Below are 24,158 nucleotides of genomic sequence, written 5' to 3' on the forward strand. Positions count from 1 at the left end.
ACATTTTACAGTGAGAATAGAAGAGAACAAAGAAGATAAAGGAACAAAGAAGATGTTTGAATTGTCCTTGTTGCAGGCTATGAACAAAATTTGTACAAAAATATACATACACATATCACCATTTCACCAGATGGTGGCAGTATCCTTGGGGCCACCTTGTCTTTGGGTTTCTGTGAGAATTTTAGCTCAATCCGTTTCCGACATTGAAACTGTAAATAAAAAAAGGAAAGTTGACTGTGAGTGACGTTGCTTCCAGGACAAGTGAAGTATGTGTGAAGAAAAAACTGAAAAAGCTTACTGGAAATAAACGCTGTGAAAAAGTGAAGCAATTGAAGCATTTTTAACGGCACATCAGCCAAAAGGAAAAAAATAAAATAGAATGCATTCCTAACATTTGTAGAATTTTCAATGTCAGATCATTTTGTTCATTTTAAAATTAGTTGTTCATGATTTTACTAAATAAACCAAATAATTTTACCCTATTTGTTGGAAAAATGCATATTTGAAATAGTTTCATATTTTACAATATTGTTTTTTTTTCTGGTAACAAAGTGGGGAAACATATTAAAATGAGTTAAATTGTCAATTGTCAGATAATTTTAAGATTAAGAGTCTAATATAAAACATTATACTTCAGTTCATTTATCTAGTAGTTTGTTTTTTACTTCAATATATTAATATTTGTTTACTGATAATAATACATAAATAATAAAAACACTACGTGATGGACAACAACAACTCATTCTTGATAGAGGCTCGGTCGACTCCTGAGTCTAAAAGGAAGCGCACCTTCTGTTATCTACAAGGTCGGAGGTGATAAGTGTGTGACTGGTCGGAAGACATCGAGATTGCGTGGTAGGAACACCTTTACCACCGCCACGTGCGACATCCGCACCTTGAACCAACTACGAAAGTTAGAAGAACTCATCTATGAGATGGAGGGATACTCTTGGGATCTTTGGGGTCTAAGTGAGACCAGATGAAAATCTCAATTGATGAAGGCCATGTTTTCTACTATAGTGGAGAAGCTAACAAGGGCATATATGGTGTGGGATTATTGGTTGGGAAGTGATCACTATCTGGTCATAATGAACTTCCATGTTCGCCTCCAGACGGTCAAGAAGTCCAAAACTGAAATAATCACAGAAAGCACTACTAACAAATAATCTGAGTTGTAACACATAGAAATAGAAGGTTTTTATTCACCCCAGATTTTTTTAGCAATTAAATGCTTGCATATGAGGGTAGCATGAGCATCTTCGCTGGAAAACAGGTGAGACATTAACTTGAAGCCTTACCTGGTACATTGTCAAATTTGATCGCAATCTGAAAAATTTAGCATTGTATTTTACACATTTTTCTAAGGTAGTTTTAGGCGTTTTAAAAAGTGGCCATTTGGAGACGACCACTTTACTACACGAAAACGTTTGCAATATTCTATTTTACTATGGTCAATTGGGGCAGCACAGGGGAACAGTGGTTAGCGCGTGTGCGGCACAGTTCTGAGGTGATGAGATTGAACCTTCCTGTGTGGAGCTTGCATGTTCTCCCCGTGCTTGCGTGGGTTTCCTCCGGGTACTCCAGTTTCCTCTCACATTCCAAAAACATGCGTGTCAGGTGAATTGGCCGCTCCACATTGCCTCAAGGTGTGGATGAGCGTGTGTCTCTGTGTGCCCTGCAACTGGCTGGCAACCAGCAGCGTGTCCCCTGCCCACTGCCGGAAGACTGCTGGGATGGGCTCCAGCACCCCCGCGACCCTACTCAGGATGAGCAGTGCAGATATTGGATGGATGGATGGATGACCAATCCTTTAGACATTGTGAAAGAGTTGTAAATGTTTGACTTGTCTTTACAAAAAATGAATCAATGATTGTGCACACTTGCACATAATGATGATTGGTAATTTTGGCTTTGATTTGAATGCACCCCTGGAAAATACCATGAATTTATGTTGCAAATTGAATTGGCTAACCATTGTGTCAATCATCATTCGATAATGGAGGCAATATCCATATAGGCTAATGCGGGCTTTGGACTGTGAAAGGTTGTCAATGGAAAGGGGAGGGGTAACTGCCATATTTGGAAGAATTTTACGAGCCTGTTAATTTACAAGTGGGGGTTTTGGAAACAAACGGATTTCAAGAAGCAACGTCCAACAAACCAGGCAAGGTTTTAGGCGGAGTTCCATGTATCTGTCGGCATTATTGTGTATTTTGGAGTAAATACTTTACACAGTTGGTTTCTATGGATTGTCCTTGATGTAACAAAGCCATTTTCGTGGACATTCAAAGATATAGACGGCCAGGGGACAGAATGGTGAGTTACCCAAAAACTATAAAGCCAAGGTATCTTGTTTCAGACTGATAATGATATTTCTGTGATGAGTATATTTTGAATCGGTATATATCGAATCCCAAGAGGCTTTCCAATGATATGTGGCATGATGTATTTCAGTTACTGGTGATATTGTACAGTATTAACAAATATTTATTTTATGATGTAATTTCTGACATAAACAATTGTGATGGAAGTTATTTCTGATGATTCTATTGATGTTGTACAATTTAGTTTAGAAATACATTTAAAATAGGAATATATTTGTTCATTCAAATAATTAAAAAATATGCCAGTACGTACCACATTTTCTGGGCTATAAGGCTCACTGGACTATAAGGCGCACATTCAAAATTAGTCTTTTGGAAAATATTTTTCATATATAAGGCACACTCAACTATAAGGCATGCCCTGCGATTGGCTGGCAACCAGTTCAGGGTGTACCCTGCCCACTGCCCGAAGATGACTGGGATGGGCTCCAGCACCCCTGCGACCCTACTGAGGATAATCAGTGCAGATAATGGATGGATGGACTATAAGGCACATTAAAGTACAACTACTATAAGAACTTGGGTTGCATTCAAAAATATGGGGAAAAAAAAAAAACTTTCTACAAGGGGTACCTAAATATAAGACATACGTTTTAATTTAGGCTTTTAAGGTGTGCCCTAAAGTCCGAAATATATAATAATTTTTAAAAAATCAAATGAATTAACATATTAAAAAAAGAAAATCACGTAGTATTCTGCTTTATAGCAGTATGATGTGAAATGGTGGAGAACACAGGACATGGTGTCCAATGGCAACATGAGTAGCATGCACCAGCTAAGGTCAATTGCGAAGTTCTAGGAAATTCACAATACGAAATGATATAAAGTCCGCAAGCGGGGGACAGCTCGGCATATAAGTCATATTTCTCGCCGGACCCCGGCTCTGCATGTGGCTAGCAAAGCGGACGAGATGGCGCATTCCTTCCGTGTCGCTAAACCAAATTGAGTTTGACCCCTTGCTGGGCCCGACTGCATTAGCGCATGACTCAAACATATGATTAGCTCGCTCCAGTCAGGTTATTAGGGAATAATAGTAAATCTAATTGGAAGGTAATTAGCGTAGGATTGCTCACAGTGCAGCGCTACGCGTATTCGTTAGCCGTCTTGTGTGTGTGTGTGTGGCCGTGGCCGGCGCTGATTAGAAAAGGTAGAAGAGATTTCCTCGTAAAAGTGACTCATTATGATCGTTTGGATGGCACGTGCTAATTCAAGCTTGAATGGAAAGCTAGCACCAAGACTAAGCCAAAAGGGTCTCAGGATTATTGGTAAAATAATGGCCGGGGGCACAGTTTTTAGGTGACTATAACCGAGAACTGTAATTCTTAGCTACTTTGCACTTTGTAATTCCTAGTCTCAGTGTATCAGTTGAAAATTGTATTATGAAATATTAAACAGAAATTCACGCCTTTGATCGCAGAGCGAACTGCACTGTGTGGGCGTGATCCGATTTCCCCAGTTGACTTTTGCTGAGAGCGTTGGCTGGCAGAACACATTTTTGTTGGGCCTGTCGGCATTTTTTTTTGCTGCCTGTCCACCAAAAAGTATACAGCTCTTGTGCGGTCATGTTCCATTATCCCGATCAACTATTGCTGAGAACCTTGGCTGACAAAATGCACTTTTGTCCGGCCTTTTGACATTTTTTTGCGTTCTGTCCTCCAAAAAGTGAACTGCTGTCATGAAACCCTTTTCCATTATCCTTTATAGCATATTGCTGTGAGTGGGGGCCCACAGAGTGCATTTTACTCAGGTCTAATGGCATTTTATTGCTGTCCTGTCCACCAATAAGTGAACTGGACTCCAAAGTGTCCACGTTTTCGCTAGCCAAGGCTAGCAGAGAATATTTTTGTCGGGCTTGTCTGCATATTCTTGTTGTCTCAATAACACTTTGTTGCTGTCCTGTCCACCCAAAAGTGTACTGCACTCTTAACTGTACACTTTTCTGCTAGCCAAGGCAAGCAGAGCGTATTTTTGTCAGGCCTGTTTCCATCTTTCTGAGGTTCTATCCACATAAAGTGAGCTGGTCTTTTGCGGCTGCACTTTATTACCCCTGATCTGTGAGGGGGAACCAACAGAGGGAACTATTGTCGGGTCTGGTGGCTTTACTTTCTATTACTGTATATCCGCCTGGAATGGACTGCACTTATGCGGCCTTGATCCACTATCCCAAATCTCATATAACTACAAACAGGGACCGGCAGAATGCACTTTTGTCTTGAGGTTTACCCTTCTAGCCCACCTAAATTTACAGAAGAGGATGCAATCACTTATACCTGGTGGACTATTGCTGAGAGTTGGGTGCAGTGCACTTTTTGGGGAGGGTTTGGGCTGCTGAAGCGTGCCGTTGTGGCCCACCTAAAATAAACTGCACTGTGTGGCCGCGACACATGATCTCCAGGCAACTATTGCTGACAGTGGGGGCTGATTGTGTCATGTTTGGCCCCTCTTTTTTCTGTTCGTTCGCTTAAAATGAACAGCACCTAATGTGGCCACAACACATTATTGCTAGGTGACTACTTCTGAGCGCAAAGGCCTAGGGAGAATATTTGGGTCATGCATTTCCATTCAGTTCACCTAAAATTAAAAGAACACTTTGTCGCTGCGATTCATTATCATCAGGAGACTCTTGCTGCGAGCTTATAGAAAAAAGGGGGGAGGGTTTTTTTCGTGGATTTTGCTTATCACCTGGGGTTCTGGTTTTCAGTAACTGTGATAAACGAGGGATTGCACTACTAAGCTTGTAACAGGACTACTGCAAAAGCTGAATATTAACCAATTGACTGATTTTTTTTTCTTGTTCTAAGGATTGTATTTTATTGTATTAGTCTATATTATATATGGTGGGGTTCGTTGTTTGAAGTCTCCATAAAAAGTTGAAAGAATTTTTTTTTACATCCATAAAGTGTTTGTTAACAACGCCCAACTGAGTTCAAAGAGTCCTTATACTATTTTTTCCAACGCGCGCTTGTGCTGGTATCTTACTTTTAACAAAGCTCTGGGGGTAGTGACTTCATGCTCTTCACCACAGTTTTTGTTTGTGAAGCATTAAATGCTGAAAGTAAGAAAAGACCTGTTTGGAATACAGTCCAAACCCTAATCCAAACCCCATAAAAAAGAATAATTTGTTTGAGTGTGTACTTGCATGCACAACATAAGGACGTTGACAGAGGCTACAAGCCAGTGAGTAGAAAAGTTCTAAATTCTGTACACCTTCAACTCATTTTTTGTGTAAAGTAATATCTCAAAAAATAATAATACTGAAGTATTAAAAATGCATTTTGTTCATGAGAGATAATATGGATATTTTCAATGTTTTTGTTTTTTTCTTAAAAGAAAAATAAAGCAAAATTTACGGTTTATTGTTAAAAAAAAAGGCTGCAATGCTGTAATTCTTAGAGAGAACGACACAAGCGGTCGGTGGGCCGAGCGGCACCGATACCCGGGTCGGGCTGCTGATGCTGGCAAATAGCTGAGAGCGGAGAAGGGAGCCCAGCTGCTTTCCGGCCCGATGGGCAAGCACTCAAGCAGGGTGTGGATGTCTGAGCTGGGGAGGGACTCCCCGGAGGGAACCGCGTTTAGCAGCAGATGCTGTTTTGCAAGTCGGGGGCGGAGGCAAGAGATTCTGCAGACATTGGAAAGAGCCAATCAATTCACAGTGTACTTCGTTGCTGTGTTTTGTACATTTATAAGTTTTGCTCGTGTGCTTCTCGACAGAATCGTCGATTTACCCAAGATATGTATACAGGAAACCTCCAGCATACGACGTTGATCTAGAGGCGAATAGAAACTTATACTAATTAGCCAACCAAACCCCCGGTACCCAAGATAAAAACATTACATTTGTATGCACTGCATATCAGTACTGTGTCTTCACACGTACACCACTGCCTGTCAAAGCCAAGATCGGCTAATCTCTGAAGAGCGGGGATGACGCTTTACAATGAAAAACAGACACCAGCTGATGAAGGTGCCGTATCAGAGTCAGATCAGGAAGCTTCTCCTACTACTGGTTTCCATGGAAACCAGTACTGTCTGTTTCATGTTTGGGAGCAATCCCCTACCCAAAGAAACGACCTGGAGAGGGATGGGCACCCCCAGTCTGTACTTGCACAAGACACACCATAGGAAACGGTGCTGGGTACCACTTATATGAATATGAAAACATTAGGAATACTGGTTTAAGATCAGGTAATTGTGTAATTTTGTAATTGTAATCCTGTGCAGTCCTTTGAGACATTTTTTGTGATTAAGGGCTATATAAATAAATTTGACTTGATTTGACTTACACATGTAAAGGAAAAAGGAAATTGTACTTAAGTTTGGGGTGATCTGATTTAGGATATGTTGCTTTAATTGCCAGCTTATTCTTAACAAGCAGATGGCCTGGCCGATAGAAGATTGGATTCGGTTGCTTGGAGTGTTATGTTGTCCAAGTTGGCCGCCAGAGGGCTTTAGAGACCCCACAAAGGCAGACTACACAAAATAAGATGTTCATCGTTTTTGTTGGTATTTATTGGGGGTGCCTTGACACGAAACCTAGGTAAAGACACTGGCTGAGGCCTAAAGTTCCGAAAAATGATTTCAACCTTAAGTCACATACAAACACAAACCGAAATCATGATTTATAAAGTAGTTGGTGGATTAGTTTTGGCTATATTCCTTAGCAAGTGTAATGATTTGTGTACCCTTTTTCATAATTCTTGATGACTGCAAGCTTCGTTTCCAGGATTTATCATATTTTTGCTTTTCCCTTTAGCATCACTGCAGGTCTTGGGACCTTAGAATATTTGAATAGAGTAACAAAATCCTTATTTTTGTCATCCAGTTAAAAACACAGAAATGTCAAAGATTAAGGATTCATTATCAATCAACAATCAGACTATTACTAGTCTTATAGTTTTGACATTGCGGATTATGGAGAAAATTCAAATATCCCGTCTCAAAATAGTATACCATTAAAACGTATAATAGTCTATTTGACTAACCAGCAATATTATAATATGTATATATATATATATATATATATATATATATATATGAAAAGTGCGCCTAATATAAACAGTATCAGAAAGTAATACTGGAGCCAAAATCGTATTAAAACGGGTGTCCTTTGAATGGATAATTGTACTATGTTGCATATACAGTATCAAAATAAGACTGATTAGCCAATCATGAAAACAAATAAATAGAATTCATCACTATAGTCAAACCTAACACCCAAACTAGCACATAACCAAGAATGGTATAACGGATAGGGTTTGATTAATATCTGTTATATGTTGTTGTTGATGTTTTGTTTTTTTTTCCCGTTTTTTTTTTTACGTTACGTCATACAAGGCTGCTAAATACTATGAGTCGTCATTTTATAGCATATACTAATTTTCTATGAAACTTTGAAATTTAAGAAAAATCAAGAAACCCTAATTTTTGCATTGTCAATGTTGATTGTTCCTTGATTATTTATGGTACTTTAGTGCCATCTGCTGGACCCTAGCAGTAACAGCAGTTTTTTGTGTTTTTTTCTTTTGTCTGAGAAACACTTTCCGCTTGATAGCCTTCTTAAATGATATCACGAAAAATGTGGAAAAAAAATCTGTTTAATTCTCTATTAATTTTCAAATATGATTTTCAATGTCTGGTTGTATTATTATGCAAAACAAAGCACGTTAGTAAAAGTGAAAGGACATTCCTATGTCTTGCCGCATAGTTTTTTTCCGGGACCAGACAGAGTATTCAGACTACTGAGAAATAGAGGCGGAGAGAAGAAATGCAGTCGAGAACATTTATTCCAAAGTTTCAAAATAAAGTTAAAACTGAGTACTTTGGGCCGGTCTGATTCGGAGACAGTACGCACAGTCAAAATGGCATCAAAAACTGTTGACCACAGTTTTTATAGGGACGGGGTGTGGATTTGCAAAATGGAACATGAAAGGAATTGACATCTTATTCAAGAGCCCTTTGTTGAAAAACTGTTCGCAGCTGTATTTTGAAGGTTTTATGATAAGAGCAGGAGACCATTGCTGGGAAGGTACTGATATGAAAGGATACAGCAAGTAAATACCAAATATGGATGAACATAAGTGCATTCAAAACAACTAAATGAGTAATTTTATTATTAAAGTAATGCTGCGATGATCAAATAATACACTCAATAGCTGGAAAACTCGTGTTATAGTGACATCATACTCAAAGGCCTATTTTAACAACCGGACAACCTTGTCATTTTAATAAGAGCAAAAACTAAAACAATTGTTTCTTTTGTTTTTTTCCATCGGAGGGTTGCATACGTTACATCGATTTGACAGTAGCACATTTTTTACATGGACATTTTCTCCGGCGCAGATTTAATGCACGTTTGACTTTCTGTCCGCCGCTTGTTCAATAAACTGCCATCAATTACTTTGTAACCTCGAATGCGTTTTATCGCTATTAATGCAATATGTCATATCAGATGTCAGCCGGCGGCATGCTGATGAGCTTCCCCTTGTAAAAACACGCCGTTGAACGTCACTCCTTTATGGAAAATTATGCAAACCTCGTTCTCGACACGTGATATAATATCCGACTTTCTCGGAGGAGACACTTAAAAATAAATCGGGCTTAGCAGCGGGCACCTGTGTATCTATTTTTTAATGGACGCGTGTTTTCCGACGGTATTACCCGATTCCGGTGCGGACGTGAAAGGCCGGCGACATTGAGGCTTCAAAGTCGCCATCAAAGTCACACCGAGGGTGTTGAAATATTTGGTGTTTTTCATCGTTCAGAAGATAGGGGGCGACTTGTTTATGGAAGTGCAAAATGAGGTCGGACATCACGGGGCATGGGTCCTTGCACGGATTCTCGGGAGTTCAGCATTTGCAACCGATGTGAAAAGGTCGGAAACAGGTGCTCTGTACCGGTGGTTTTAAGTTGGGTTTACTTCAGGATCCTGCACCCAACCCTAATTACAAGCCTCGACCTAAATAAAGATTTAAAAAAAAAAAATCAAATTTAAAAATGTGTTGTTTAAAAAGATGACATTTTTAAGGATCTTGATGCTTTGGGTGCACAAAATCCTGTCCTTTTTTCTTGTTTCTCGCTTTTTTTTCTATTTTTTGAAATATTTTTCCCTTTGTTTTTTCCTTTGCTGTTTCCTTTCTATTTTTACTTTCCTCCCCTCTTCATTTTATTTTTCTATTTTATTCTTTGTTTTATTTATTATTTTCTTTTCAATCCGTTATACATTTTACAATACATACATGTAAATATGTAATTTCATTTAAACTCTTAATCATTAAATACTTATTAAATCCAATGTAAAATAATAAATACAATTCTAAAAACATTTATAACTGTAATATATTACACCTTTAATTGACAAAATTAGGAGTTCTCCAATTTGTTACTGCAGCACGAGCAACATTGACATTTGTGCTCGCAGGCTGCATTCGACGACTAGACAAATACTATGCACTGAATATACTTCCTCGTGAACCACTAGTAGACCGTGATCTACTCAATGAGAACCTTTGCATTGCATTATACAAACATTAAATACATATACAGAATATTTATTACATACGTTTTGTGAATACATTAGTAGAACCTTGTTTAAACTTTATGGTCATTGACTTGGAGTGGGATGGGCTGCACCATGCTGTAATTGCCCAAGACACACCACAGAAAATTGTGCCCCTACCACCCTAGTGGTCAAGGGATTCAACCAATCAACACACCAACTGACCAATCAACCAACACACTCACCAACCGACCAACCAACACACCCACCAACCTCCGAACCGACCGACCGACCGACCAAACAACACACCCAACACTCCAACTGACCAACACAATAACACACCAACCAACTAACACACCAACCAACACACCGAACACACTCACACATTAACCACCCAACAAACCCACTAACCAACATACCGACCGACCAACATACCGGCCAACCAACCAACCAACATACCAACACACCTACCAACTGACCAACACACCAACTATCCCTCCAACCAACCAACATACCAACACACCGACCAACTAACCGACCGACCGACCAACATTTACACCAAAACAGCAACTGACCGACCGACCGACCGACCAACCATTACACCAAGCAACCAACCACCAGACGTCAAGTCAAGTCATGTTTATTTGTGACGTCCTTTATCACAAGGAGTCTCAGAGGGCTGCACAGACCACATATTATTGCAAACTACAGACTATCATTACACCATTCCCTTACATGAGGGCAAGGAAAAACTCAAAAACCTCACCATGACCAGGCTGCAATGGATGTTGTTGTCAACATGAAATACTGTATAGGTGATTCATAAGCCATAGAATAAGTGTGTTTTCAGCCTAGATTTAAACAGTTCCGCTGAGCTTACGGATCAAAACTCAGGGGGCAGAGCATTCCACGGCACCGGGGCCCGAATGGAGAACACTCTTGAACCTGCTGATCTCTTCTGGGCTCTTGGGATCACTAGTAGAACACACCAACCAACCAACACACTATCCAACCGACACACCGACCGACCGACCGACTGACTGACTAACCACCACACCAACCAACTAACCTTCTGGTGTTCGCTCTTTTTAAGTTCTATTTCAAAGCGTCTTGAAACATTGGTACTCTTTTGCCGCAAAACAGGCTTGCATATTAAAGACGACACCTACTCTTGATGTCAAGGATTTCTTGCTCTACTTTACACACTGGAGACGCGATGCTTGTCGCTAATCTGCTAATGATTCACGTCGGCGTTTTTTTTTATGTCTGCAAATGTTGAGTGCGGGACGTGCCCCTCATACGGATGTGATATTAACTACTTATTTGTCATTTGTAGCTATAGATCCATTATCAATTACAATTTTCAGTGCAGAAAGAATTGAACCAGTTAAAAAGAGTAGACCAAATAAATCATCCCTCCAAGTAAACTTATCTGTTTGTCTCTATTGGACGAGTGGCAACGACACAACAGTTTGTTGTTTTGACATCATTTTCGCTATCAGCCAATGATGTTGCTGTTCTTTGATACCGCACCCTTTAGTGGTGACCTATTCTTTTTAACCTTGAAATTTAAATGAAACGAGCAGGGGGCTTTAGTAAGGGGTGCAGTTGTCTTATATGAGAACCCTTTTCCGATCTCCTTTCAAGGTCAAGATCTATCAATGTATTCTCGTTTAATTTGATTATCTACAAAAGAATAAACTTATTCCTACTAAAACTTAATATAAACAATATTTAGTATATATTTTTAGTATATATTCTTAATAATATATATATATATATATATAAATACATAAATAAAATTATTTTTTATTTTATTTTTTGGTGTATTTAGTTAGGAAATATTTAACTTAAGACACTTGTCTAACAATCATTATTAAAATGAATGATTTTTTTTAAACAATTTTTTGAGGTGAATTAAATTATTTTTTGTCAAACAATAAAATATAAACGGGAACATTGAACATCACCCACTTCAATTAATTCCTTATATTTATTTGCATGAAAAAGATAATTGAAATGAATAATTTGCCAACCATTTTTTGGGGTTGAGATAATAAAAATCGAATTTTAAAAAATTTAAACGCAATTAATACCCTTTCATTGTTTTTTTTTCTTTATAATTTTGCTTAAAAATATCCTGAGAAGAAATAATTGACTAACACATTTTTTTCAATCGAAAAATTTTCATTGGAAACTAATTTTAAACATTTGAGAGACTTAACATATCGCATTTTATGAAATCTATTGTATGAAAGAAAGAACATTTTTGGGGTAAATCATTTTTTTAATAAAAATGAAATAGAAATTGAAAACATTTTAACCCAAAACAGATTAACGGATACATATTTTTTCTTTTCTTGAAATGTATCCTAAATGCATTATTCACTATATAAACATATTTTGGTAAATTAAGTGAATTAAAATTAAAGGAAAATTCAAAAGAAAATATGCGAAAATTGAACGTAAAATATTTTATCAAGATTTTTTTTTTTTTTTGTCTTATTTGGCTTACTTATTAGAAAAGTAAAAACATTTGCTAACCAATCATTTTTGGCTAATTAAGGCAATCAAAATTTTAACGAACTTTTTTTTTTTAATGCAGAAAAAATACATTTTTTTTTTCTTATTTTGCTAAAAAATATCTTTTATTTTAATAATTCTATAAAATATTTTTGGTGTTTTAAGTTAATCAAAATATAATAAAATATACAAAAACTGGAAAACTGAAAAATGTCTTATGTTGCTGAAAATGATCCTTGAAATGATTAACTCACTAACGAACTAATATTAAGTTAGTTCAAATTTAAAAAAAAATATGAAATAAAAAATGTTAAAAATTGAACATAACGTATTTTACTTAATAAATATCGCGGTATGGCTGATGAGATGAGATGAGATGAAATATCGTATTTGTATATAAGTAAATACGTATAATTTATACACCTATTTTTGAGCATACTTTCCAGATCATATGTGCATCTCGACGCATCCCTTTTTATTTTTTTAAGTCTACAGAAGCACGACTTTTTAGGAACCCCCCTTCAAAAAAGTAATTTTTCAAAATAAATTAACAATTTCAGCCTGCAGCCTTACACCAGGCAAACATGCAAATCTAACGCGAATGTTCTTTCGATGCTGAGATGACAATTTTAGGCAGGCCTGTTTTAGACATTTATTTGAGTTTTTTACTGACTTAATTTTCCCAACGGATGTCAGTTATCATTTGTGAATCCATAACACAAAATAAAAAACATGTTTCTTTTTCACAATAAAGGTCGGCCATCTGAACCGTGCATATAGTCCCTTCAAGATATGATGCACAATATTGCCTCCGTCCTACGCGTTTTATGCTGATACTTAACTACGACGTGATTAAAAATATAACACACAGCATCGTTTCGAGGATCTTTGGTGTGTGGTCTCTATGAATATGATCGCACTATACCGGGAGACAGATGCTTCCTAACAAAAAACAGAACATAGTTAGAAACACCCCATAAAACCTCGACGTCCGATACATTACTCTTTTTATGAATTGAGTAAATAACACGTGGGCGTAGCATCATGGGTGCGGTTTTATATGCTGCCCAGTTTGTTTTTACTGTTGTGTTTGTGTGCATTGTGTGTTGATTACATACACGTACTATATTGTTTGTTACGGGAAAGTCGGTAAAAAGGAACTGCCGGGAAAAAGCGTTGACATCTATAGCTGTCCATGGTCCTGAATGAGTTGGTTGTCGTTAGTTTTTGACTGACCTTCCCTGAACGAGATTTTCAGTTCGCTCGGTTAACCACGAACATACCAAGCACATTTTTCTTTTTCGTGAGTCAAACAATTGCTTTTTCAGACATTTCGATGTTCTTTCGGTAATTACGTACCACTACATTTTTTTTTCACATATTTATTGTTTATTACAGAAGATTTCAAAGAAAGACAAAGCCAGTAGAATTTAGACATCTATAGCTGTAATTGACACTGTGCTATAATGTACATAATACGTTTTCAGAAGTATTGTCCCTGAATGCCAAAACGTAAAAAATACATTTACGTTGTTATGTTTAAAAAAAACGTATTATTGTCAGGAAACGGACCGAGAAGCAGGAAGTCGGAACTTATATGCGTAGACGATCTGTCACTTTAATTAGGAAATAAAAGTTGTCCAACACACAAACAAACCAAAGACAAAGCAAAACAGGTTTAAAGGCAATCAAAATTACAAACTAGGCATTACTCAGATCAAACAGGCTTGAACAGGTCCGCAACAAGGTAAAGCAATGGTCTGGCAACGGGCTATCCCAAAAGGAGAGTTTAAGTACTCCACAAGCACAGGTGAGGACCTTTAAAAAAAGTACTGGGGGCGGCGGTAGCTCAGGAGGGGGAGCGCTCGTCTTGGGATCAAGGGATCCCAGTTCGAATCCCGGCTCGTCCGTGTTACATGTAGAAGTGTCCTCGGATAAGACACTGAACCACTAATACCCCCAATAAGCAGGTTAGCGCCTTACATGGCTGCAAGGCCGCTATTGGGAAATGTGGAGCACATTGTAAAGTGCTTTGGGAAGTCATTGACTTGAAAAGCGCTATATAAATGCAGATCATTTCATTTCATTTCACAAGCAATCAGTTCAATGCGTCTCAGCCAATGTCAAGGGGCGGGGCCAGCTGGGCGCCATGACAACCGTGCAGGACATGACAATTATAAAGGGTTTGGCGAAGCTCAGAAGTAAGTATCAAGCCTTTGGGGATGATTTCAATATAAAAATCGTGAATTTTATTCTGGAAGGACTGACACTCTTAGACAACTCCAACTGTTCTGCAGTCGGGTTTTTGTTTTTGCAATTACTTTTTCCTATAGGGCCGGATAAATTTTAATTTTTTTGTGCTTTAATAAATAAAATCAACATTTCAAAATTGCATTCTGTATTTCTTCGGGTTGTCACAGTGTGATATTAACATTGGTTTGATGATCTGAAACCTTTGTGAGTGATAAATATGCAAAAAACACAGAAATCAGGAAGGAAGCAAATACCATTTCACGGCACTGTATATACGACTGCTCATTTCCCTACCAGTCCCACCAGTTCAACCAGTCCCCTCTCTGGTTGTAATGTGCCATGATTGCAAGTAGGGGACCTGTTCTCCATCTGGCGACGATCACCAAATTGCCGCTCGCCGGCAGTTGAGCTACCACGGTCGAGCTCCGTTACGGCTTCGTCTTGTCAGGTCGGGGATTTCTCGGCCTCGGGTGTGGGGAGAGGGACGCATTTTGTGTGTTTGGTGGTCTTTCTTCTAGTCAGGTCGGGGATTTCTCGGCCTCGAGGGGAGGAGGAGCGTAATGCGTCTGTTTGGTGGTCTCCATTCCCACCCAAGGGATCCCCCAACATGGCTATCAAGCCAAATTTAGCAAAACAGATGGCTAGAAAAGATGATCCCAAATGATTTTTTTTCTTTTTTTTTTTTTATGGAGTATGCAATATTGTGCAGTGTAAAAAGAAAACTGCGCATTAAATGTGGAATTAAATCCAAACTGCTTAATCAGGTCAATTATAATATGTTTCTTCACCACTAACACTTAAATTTCTACTTATCAATATTATAACCATTATTGTTACAACTATTCATTGTAGTTTTTGTGTATTGTTTTTATGATTAGCATTAATGTATTTTTTGTATTATTATTAATTTGTTTCTATTGTTTTTTATTATTTTATTTTTTTATTATCAATATGATAATTGTTATTATCAATTATGTATGTAGTCAAGTCATGTTTTTTTGTGACGCCCTTAATCACAAGGAGTCAAAAAGGCTGCACAGTCCAGATTATTGCAAACCACAGACTATTATGACACCATCCCCTGATCTAAAACCTACATGAGGGCAATGAAAAACTCAAAAACCCCAGCATGAGGGAAATGTAGAAACTTTGAGAAGGGACTGAAGTAATTCCCCTTCCAGAATGACCAGGCTGCAATGGATGTTGCAATGACAAATATTACACTGATATCATCAACAGGAAGTATAGGTCATTCATAAGCTATAGAATAGAAGTGTGTTTTAAGCCTAGAATTAAACAGCTTCACTGAGGTTGCAGATCGAATTTTAGGGGGAAGAGCATTCCTCAACACTGGGGCCCGAAGGGAAAACGCTCTCGAACCTGCAGATTTCTTCTTGGCTCTTGGGATCACTAGTAGACCAATAATTTCCAAGTGAAGGCCCTAAGCCGTAATATTTGTGAAGATTAATTCTGAAAGATGTGAATGAGCAGGTCCATGCTTGATTTTGTATACTACCAACAGAACCTTAAAATCACATTTTACGCTGACAGGGAGCCAACGCAGGTTAGCTAAAATCGGGGTAATAAGATCAAACTTTCTTGTCTTAGTTATAAGCCTCGCTGCAGCATTTTCTACCAGCTGGAGGCTCTTGATTTTAGACTTTGGGAGACCTGAGAGTAGCACATCACAGTAATTAAGACGGGAGGTAACAAACTCATGAATTACAGTATGATCTCACCTAAAAATATAACCTATTGGAAGCATGTAAATGCTGAAAAGAAGGGGGCCAAGTACTGAACCCTGTGGAACACCACAAGTAAGACTAAAGGGCTACCGATGTCATTTCACCATATTTAACACAATGCTTCCTAGCTGAGAGGTGGGATCTGAACCATAAATGGACAGTTACCTTAACATAGATTCAAAAATGTTATTCTTTGATATAAAATCATTCAGCTGCTGTGCCACAACCTTTTCAACTACTTTGGACACAGGTCTGTAATTACATAAGCTTTCTGGATCAATGTTGGGTCATTAAAGTGTAGTTTGTTAAATGCATTATTTCAAATGTCTTGTTCTACTGTCCCCCAAAAAGTTTTTTTTTTTTCCTGTAGTCTTTTTTTTTACCGAATTGCAAACTGTGAGCTCATCCAGACAGCCCGGCAACTCTTTTGATAGGGCGGGCATCTTGACGGAGAGACGGACTTCTCAATTCGGTCATCAATTATTACTCGGAGCTTCGCCTCCGGGGCCCCACTGACAGGAATGTGAAGCGAAAGCCGTTCGATAGCATCGCCGGTTTACACGATCCGATCGACATCGCTCGCTATAAAGTCATCCAGATCGCTACGTCGGAGGCTGAATGATTCAAAACAAACACAGATGTTTGTTTTTTTGTTTTCAAAACAAACGCACATTCAAGAGAAATATAGTAATCCATCGGTTACTGTGGTAAATGTGGACCAGGACCTTCTTGCGAAGAAGGAACATCTGCGTAGTAGCGTTGCACCTTTATAAAAGCCCCCAAGGGTTAAATTTACCTCGAGATGACGTTTTTTACCGACTGAGAGTATACGACAACTATAGATCTACTAATACAAACACAGAACATAGAATTGCAGTTGAATGAATGTTCTTTTTTTAGTCATTATGCAAAAGTAATCTTACATTTCAGTGATAGAACGTGGATGGGAAGCAGTATGGTAGTATCAGGTAACCTCGATTCGAGCCAGGTCTCTGTGATGATGAATTATGAATGTAGTGGTTTCCCATGAGTTGTAGCTCCAAGACATACGTTTTATGGGTAATGGATCTGCCGTTGGTGAGATACATGCACGGCAGGGGTAGCTTAAGAGAGTTGCTGGCCTAGTCGTAGCAGTAGGCCGGACATGCGGCCTCGGTATTGCCATCTTCCCCGACCCTGATTCAGTCGTTTCCCGTTTTCGATTATCTCTTTACGATCAATGCAAGTCTTGGGAGTCATAGCTAAACGATTGAAAGTTTGTTGTGTGACGTTCCGAAGCCTCTTGTGCAGAGTTTTCATGTTCACCCCGTGCTTGCATGGGTTTCTTCCGGGCACTCTGTTTTTTTCTCCCACATTCCAGCCGATTTAAATTGTCCCTAGGTGTGAATGAACCAGTGAGTTGTCTGTCCCTGTGTGCCCTGCAACTGGCTGGCAACCAGTTCAGGGTGTCCCCTGCCCACTGCCTGAAGATAGCTAGGATGAGCTCCAGCAACCCCGCGACCCTATGGACGATAAGTGGTGCAGATAATGGATGAATGGATGTGTGACTTTCTAAATTTAACATAGAGAGAGAAAGACATTGTGGGAGGTAATACATTTTCAAGATGTTTATTTGCTATAATTCGGCATTATTTGATGTGCTTTTCTGCTATTGGTTACTATCATGGCCTCATGAAGATGCTGTTTTGCTTTTTTTGCTGTAGTCCTTCCCATGATCACCATTTCTATGTGCTCTTCTGACTTTCCTAAAAATCTAATTTCATTAATGTCATTATTTTCAATGTACGAGCCGCTAAAGCTAGCGATATTGCCATGCTTCCCAGTTTGTTTTGATCCCCGCCACGATGTTTGACTGACAGGCTGGTTTTGGCTACTAGTCACGCCCACCCAACACACAAACCTTTCCCTAACCTGCGTCTGTGAAAGCATTTCCTGTGTGCTGTCCGCTCCCAACACAATGCACAATCCGTTGATATCAATGACAATAAAGACAATCCAAGTGAACCAAGTAGAGGGGGGGTCTCTGTAATATCAACTCCCCCTGCCCACAAACAAGAAAAATACAATTGCAATTCATGTTTCTAATTCACAATAATTAAACCCGAGCGTATACAAGTAAAAGGTTGCGATCTGTGATTCAAAGGCGCCAGTAATGACTATTAAAGGGGAAAATGCACTTTTTCAGCAAATCATAAAAGTGGGCCACGCCACATTAATTATTAAAGCATATTAAAACCTTTGTGGATCCTTTAGGAGCGCGCATACTCAACTCTTTATTTTTCCCGTTTTCCAGGTCACTAAGCCGTAGATTCACCTGGCGGGACGTATTTGTGTTGGATGCGACTCTTGCCGCTCGCCGGCAGACGGTTATACTCCAATCGGGAAGGTTTCGTTCCACGCTAATAAAAACTGCGTAGGGGAAGGTAGCGAGTACCCTGATGCAAATTTTTGCTTGCAAGTACCTCATATTTCCGCTGAATGGTTTTCGGGTACAGTAAAACCCCGGTTAAAACCGGTCTTCCAGGTGTGGAATACGCTGTTTTTGAGGCCCCCTGCTACGACATCGACATCTTTTGTTTGAATGAATGTCCGAATAAACAATGATAGTCATTAAGGGGAGGCAGGGAAGGTAGTGCCTCACCTGTCATCAAGAAGATCATGGCTTATGGCTCCCTTAAAACTTCCTATGGTGTGTCTTGGGCAAGTACAGTCTGACGGCAGACACCCCTTTCCACCCTGTTTTTTTTTGGGTAGGGGTTTGCTCCCCCACATGGAACTAGTTACCAGTACCAAGAGAAGACTCCTGATCGGACTCGGATACAGCACTTTTATCATCTGGTCAACGTTATTTTTCGGTGTACAGCGTCATCCCGCTCTTCAGAGATGAGCCAGACCTCGGAGTTTGTAACAGTACTGATGCTAGATCCTAAATCACTGGGAAAAACAGAAAATTCAAAATAGATTGTATTTATTTTATATTTGTTTAGGTTCCTTCTAATTTGACTTCTCAATTTTGGGGTTTTTTGAAAAAAGAAATCGGAATTTTCACATTATACTAGGGAATTAAATCACTTAAATATTGTAACAGGCCAGAAACGGAGATAGGACCCAGTAGCGTTTGATTACTCAGTTTTATTGATAAAGAGGAAGAACAGGGGTTGCTTCCACGATCCGATGGGGCGGGAATGCGGAAGTGGCACTTCCATGTCAAGGGAGGATAATCGTAGACTGCAGGGATACTGGTCACTAGCCGGGACGGGAGAGCAAGGGTGGTATCGAGTTCAGAAACGAGGTCGGCAACGGGTGTCAGGCAGGAAGCGGGGGCAGAACAGGTTGGATGTCGGTATGGCAGAACAGGGCAGAAACGGGTCCAGAAACAGGTCGGCAACAGGTATCAGGTAGGAGAAAACAGGGGAGGAAAAATGTCTGAAGGTATGAGCTTGCCTAGCTGGGAGCATAGGTTCGCAACGATCTGACGGCTTCCTCTTGGAAGCCGGGGGTTTAAAAAGAGTCTATGAACCAATCAGCGCTCAGGTTTGTTGGCGCCAATTGGGCAGTCACAGGTGCCCTGAATCAGCAATCATGACAAATATAAATAATTAAAAAATGAATTAAATAACAATGATAATAATAACGATAACATAATGAATAAAAACAAATATGTATAAAAAGGCTGAGAAAAGATATGTCCATATATCAAGATTGTCTTGCTTCTCCCTTTATCATCACAGTAAACCAATAGCAAACCAGAGTGTTACATAGCGTCAACCAATTACAAACACATCTCTTGGATAGTTTTTAGGGCGTGCGAAAAAAAACCTGTCGTTGATGTTGTATGTCGGGGAAAATGCTGTAAACTAAACCTAAGCCCACCCGTAGCGACACCGTAACCCCAGGGTCTACTGTCTATATCGCAATTGTAATATTTAACTGCCTCTTTTGTGGCTTTAAACCAGAACGTGACAAATTCTGTATCTGCATTGCTCTTATTTTTCCCTTCCATCATTTCATCCTTAATGCCCCCCTCGCCTACTCCCCTTGCCTGCCTCCTTAACGTGGAGGGGGGGTGGGGTAAGTAGGTAATGGGCGCACCCGTGTCGTAATGCGCCAATCAAAACGCACCGCATCAAATTAGAGGTAAACTATTGTTCGCTCTTGCACGGGTCCCACAGGTGGAGGGGGAGGATGTGTATCCTAGCACAATATATCTCATTATTCAGCCATTAGCTCTCCTCTTTCTGGGGAAATGCATCGCTTAAAGGAAAATATCCTCCACACCAGCGAGCTATAAATTCAATTAAGCCCTCGCATTAGCGCCGCAAAGTGCGTGTTGTTCTCCTTCATAATTATTTCAGAGATGCCTTTATTTTCCAGAAATGGCCGTTATGCCACTTTGCGAGACATTCTTTGAGCTCGGAAAAAAAAGCGGGATTCTTTTGTTTTTGATTAAACAAAGCCCATAAGCAGCTGGTTGCAAAGTAGCATTGAGACCGCGTTAATCCGCTTGTAACTTAATTGATTTACAGGCCCGGTCGTCTATTTACGATTTAGCGTTTTTTCGGAGATGGTTTGTTCGGCCATATTCCAATGCGTACTACGGCTTCTATTTTGAAGGTTGTTTTTTACTATTTCATTCAGATATTAATTAAAATAGGATGTTTGTATCTTTTCACCCATGAACATAAACTTTTTTAACAAATAAAAAACGAAAAAGTGGGTGTGCAAAATTATTCAGCCCCTTTTCTTTTAGTGCAGCAAACTCTGTCCAGAGGTTCAGTGAGGATCTCTGAATGATTCAATGTTGATCTAAATAACTAACGATGATAAATGGAATCCACTTGTGTGTAATCAAGTCTCTGTATAAATGCACTTGCACTGTGATAGTCTCAGAGTTCTGATTTGAGCATTATGAAGAACGAGGAACACACCAGGCAGGTCCGAGATACTGTTGTGGAGAAGTTTAAAGCTGGATTTGCATACAAAAAAAAATTCCCAAGCTCTAAACATCCCAAGGAGCACCGTGCAAGTAATAATAATGCAATGGGAGGAGTATCAGACCACTGCAAATCACCACAACAGTATCTCGGACCTGCCTGGTGTGTTTCTCGTTCTTCATGATGCCCTCTGCGCTTTAAACAGACCTCTGAGACTATCACAGTGCAGATGCATTACACACAGGTGGATTCCATTTATCATCATTAGTCATTTAGATCAACATTGAATCATTCAGAGATCCTTACGGAACTTCTGGACAGTTTGCTGCACTAAAAGTAAAGGGGTTGAATAATTTTGCTCACCCACTTATTTGCTTTTTTATTTGTTAAAACAGTTTAAAATATCCAATAAAGTGTGTGCCAATTCATGATTGTGTCCCACTTCTTGGTGATGCTTCACAAGAAATTACAGTTTTATATCTTGATGTTTGAAGTCTGAAATGTGGCAAAAGGTCACAAAGTTTAAGGGGGCCAAATCGTTACGCAAGCCACTGTATAATATTCATCACAGGTATTCCATTTTACACGTTTTTTTTTCACACTAAACCGCAAGAGGGCGCTCTTGTGTTGACAATTTCAACCTTGCTGTGCCGAAAAATATCCGCCCACAGGAAATGGACCCCCCTAGCATGTGTCACTAGCGCAAATGTCACTAAAATGACTCCGTATCTCATTTTTCGGGGAAATTTAATAGAACAGTAAAGGACAGAGTATTTACATCTTGTGCAGAAATCACTTTCAAGCAAGTTGAAAATATTTACTGTGGCAAAATGATGCCACCTTTTCTGAATGTTCAGAAGGTAAGGTGTCATTTCGCCAAAGTAAATATTTCCAACTTACTCATTATCGATTTTTATTCAAGGTGAAAATGTTCTGTCTTTTACTGTTCTAATACATTCTCCAAAAATGAGAAGTCGTTTTATTGTCGTGACGTATGCTAGGGGGGGAGATTTAATTTTTTTTTTTTCAATATTTCAAATTGGCTTTCAAGATGACATGTGTGTTTTTGGTGTTGAATTTTATCAACAAGGTACCCCTCAAAAATGTGACTTATACTCCATGTGCGACTTATATATGTGTTTTTCCTTATTTATGCATTTTTGGGCTGGTGCCACTTATACTTCTGAACGATTTATAGTCTGGAAAATATGGTGGGTGGGGTTTGAGGGACAATGGACAGGGCTTACATTGTTTTATTCCCACTCATCTCTTAACTCACTACATACAACACAATTGATAAAATATTTGACACAAAGGCGTTTTCACATGTAAATTTATCAAATCATGATAAAAATGAAGAAGCTAACCACGAGGGCACAGTGAGACCCAGTGAGAGCATGCCCCCAAACCCCTTTGTTTTCTTTCTTCACTTCATCCTTCTTCTCTTTACTCTCTAGCAACAATATAGTCCATAAAACCTGCTACAAAAATACATTTCCACACCTAAATTTATAAAATAGGATCATGATACAACCGACAGAGGTAGCCACGGACCAACATGACCCAATGAGAGCCAGTAAAAAGACCCTCTGGCTCTCTGTTCTTGAGCTGTCCGGATCAGTAAAAGAGTCATTATCAGTTTCATTTTGTTTATCCTTCTGCCTACTTTACTAAACTACCCTATATGTTGCAATCAGGGATGACAACAATAACACATTTGTTCTCAAACAAAGGTAAAACAATGATTTTCATGTTTAGCATTGAATGTGCTAACTGGTTTATTTTAACAGTTATATGAATGCAGTTTTACACCTGAACCAACTCGGCACGCTATACAAACTAGTGTGAGCTATGAAATCATCATTTTTTTTTTCTTTCATTGTCGTAATGGTTTGAAAAAAAGAAAGAAAATTAAAATAAAGAGGCTGGGTCTGCTGGGTGGGGAAATGGTATGCACATCGGGACAGCAGTCGCCTCACACTTGTGTGGTCGGGGTTTGACAGGGTCTTGGGGCATCGTGTACTATTGAAGCACGGTGTTTCTGGCTTTGTGACAGACCGACACTCGTTCTCTCGCAGGTCGCCTCGGGTCGGCCCGTCTCTTCCTTGAGCCCGATGGCAACTATGTCCCACCTTAGTAGTGCTAAGGTCTTAGGCCCAAGTCCGGCCTGAAATGTCAATCATTGCGTTCGGATTTGGGCCAGGTAGAGATTATTTCATGCTGACTTTTTTTAAATTATCCACCCGTCCTTCCTCTTTGTTTTATTTTATTTGTGGACGATGGGTTCCCCTAGATCAGGGGTGGCCAAGCTGATCCTGGAGAGCCGCATGTCCTGCATGTTTTGGAGGTTTCTCTGCTCCAAGGCAGGTGATGCCAATTTTCACCTTGTAAGCAAGCTTTGTGAGAGCTTGACAATGATCCAGGTGATCGGAATCACCTGTTTTGGAACTTCAAACACAAGCAGGAGATGCAGCTCTAAAAGGGCCAGGTTGGCCAACCCTGCCCAAGACACACCACCGACAGCGGTGCCCCTACAACCCTGGTGGTCAAGGGATCAGTGAGCCTTGACACAAAATCTAGCTAAAGACACTTGTTGAGGCTTAAAGTACGACTGAGTGCATTTTCTTTAAAATCTGTTGAGCTGTTTTGGAGCCTATACGTCACATACAAACACACAGACATGAAATGAAATGATCTGCATTTATATAGCGCTTTTCAAGTCAATGACTTCCCAAAGCGCTTTACAATGTGCTCCACATTTCCCAATAGTGGCCTTGCAGCCATGTAAGGCGCTAACCTGCTTATTGGGGGTATTAGGGGTTCA

At 39.4% G+C, this 24,158-nt stretch overlaps 1 protein-coding gene across 4 annotated transcripts in view; it reads left to right on the forward strand.

The window, feature by feature from the left end:
• Window positions 1-24,158, forward strand: part of rbfox3a (RNA binding fox-1 homolog 3a) — a 537,286-nt gene that overhangs the window by 354,329 nt on the left and 158,799 nt on the right. The window lies entirely within an intron of this gene.

The sequence above is a fragment of the Urocampus carinirostris genome, chromosome 19 (genome assembly GCF_059441175.1).
Source record: "Urocampus carinirostris isolate Australia breed hairy pipefish chromosome 19, RoL_Ucar_1.0, whole genome shotgun sequence".
Taxonomy (NCBI): Eukaryota; Metazoa; Chordata; class Actinopteri; order Syngnathiformes; family Syngnathidae; genus Urocampus; species Urocampus carinirostris.